Source organism: Alligator sinensis, unplaced genomic scaffold (assembly GCF_000455745.1).
Source record: "Alligator sinensis unplaced genomic scaffold, ASM45574v1 scaffold311_1, whole genome shotgun sequence".
Lineage (NCBI taxonomy): Eukaryota > Metazoa > Chordata > Crocodylia > Alligatoridae > Alligator > Alligator sinensis.
Genome location: NW_005842355.1, coordinates 647,041 through 648,600, shown reverse-complemented (window position 1 = coordinate 648,600; position 1,560 = coordinate 647,041). Strand labels below are relative to the sequence as shown.

The 1,560-nt window shown below is 49.2% G+C and overlaps 1 protein-coding gene across 1 annotated transcript in view; it reads left to right on the top strand.

Moving 5' to 3' along the window:
• Positions 1-52: 52 nt before the first annotated feature.
• The window catches only part of CUNH15orf39 (chromosome unknown C15orf39 homolog), a 25,438-nt gene continuing 23,930 nt past the window's right edge, over positions 53-1,560 (top strand). The window contains exon 1 of the mRNA XM_025210537.1: positions 53-263. The gene's annotated coding sequence lies outside the window, so the exon portion shown is untranslated. The remainder of the gene's footprint in view (positions 264-1,560) is intronic.

Below are 1,560 nucleotides of genomic sequence, written 5' to 3'. Positions count from 1 at the left end.
CCCCAGCTCCTCTTCTCCACTCCCAGCTTCAGACCCGGGTGGAAGTCTTTGTCCCCCAGCGCCCCTTTGCTCCCCCTTTCCGCGGGATGAGGCGAGCCCCGCCGAGGGGCGGAATTGTCTCCTGAAAGGACTGCGGCTGCGAGCCGGCCTCGGGGAGGAGGATCGGAGGCGGCGGGTTTGCGCCGGGTGTCGCCCGGGAGAAGTGCTAAAGCCGGCCGGCGCAGCTTGGACTCCGGCAGTGGGAATAGCTCTGTCCGCAAGCGGTAACGTAACCCCTGTGGAAGGGCTGCCCCTATCAACGTGCTGCAGCTTCCTCTGGTGTAGTAGTCGCTCCCCCACACACTGCTTAGGCTGCACGGGGGTTTTGTTCATTCCTGCACATCATCTGTTTCTTGTTGGATGATTAAGGCAATAATGGGCTCCAGGCTTTTGGTTCCAGCTTTTTACCATCACGTGATTTATGTACAGGGTGTATATAGGGCTCAGCACTGCTTTCCGAGCCTGCTCAACTCCGTTGAAACCAGCAGGCATTGCATGAACACATCTGTGGGCAGAGTTTGGCCCATCCAGTTTATTTTTCTGGTAACTATAGCACTTCTGTATACAAATGTGCTCAATGGGCAGAACTTAGGAAATACCATATGTGTGAATGCATCTGTTGAATTCATAGCCTGACCATGATATGCAGGCATGTGCTTCTCGCTGTATTGCTGCCTTGGCTGCTGTCATGACTGGTGGATTTTAACATAGATCACTGCAGCAATTCAAGTCAGACCAGTACTTAGTGCTTTGGTTTTTTCTTTGTCTGTAAGAGGTCCCCAGGTCTAGGATGCATTTGCCTTGTTTGTTATACCTTTATATCAAACTGAAATTCCAAATCAGGTCTGTGCTCAGGTGTTCAGGTCTGTATAGCTATAAAGATTCAGATAGCACCCAAGTTGGATGCAGATCAAACTCATCTGCTCCTACCAATGGGACCAGCCACACACTTAAAGAAAGGGTGTTCTTTACTAGTTACATTGCCCAAGTTCTCTTGGAAATAATTATCCTAATTTAAATAAAAATGATAGCTGTCTGTAAGTAGGTGGGGTGGGGGGATGTTGTTATGCCTGAGTACACATCATCTTAAAAAGCAACTGAGAGAGAAATTCATTTGGTTAAGGGGAAGACTCAGTTTTGCTCTGACAGCTCAAAAGCTGAAATTCTGCTTTTAAGAGAAAAAGGCGACTGAGCGGGAGGTGACTGCTGAGCTCTGCTCCCAGTGGGGCTTTCAGGGTCGAGCCCTCGATCAGAGCCCACCAGAGACCTCACCTCTGTGACTGCGGAGGTGACTTCCTTTGCTAGGGACCCAAAGTCTCCGAGATCATTAAGTCAGTATTGCAGCAGGACAGAGTAGTTTATTATCAGAGAGAAACTCTGAGAATGCTTTCAAACAGTTTACATTTCCAGATTGGATCTAGTTGGACATGGGTTGAGCAATCCAGTGTTGGATCTTCCAGTTGGCTACTTTGGCTATGTCATGAATCTGGGTTATACATAATCCCTGCTGCCAGCGGGCTC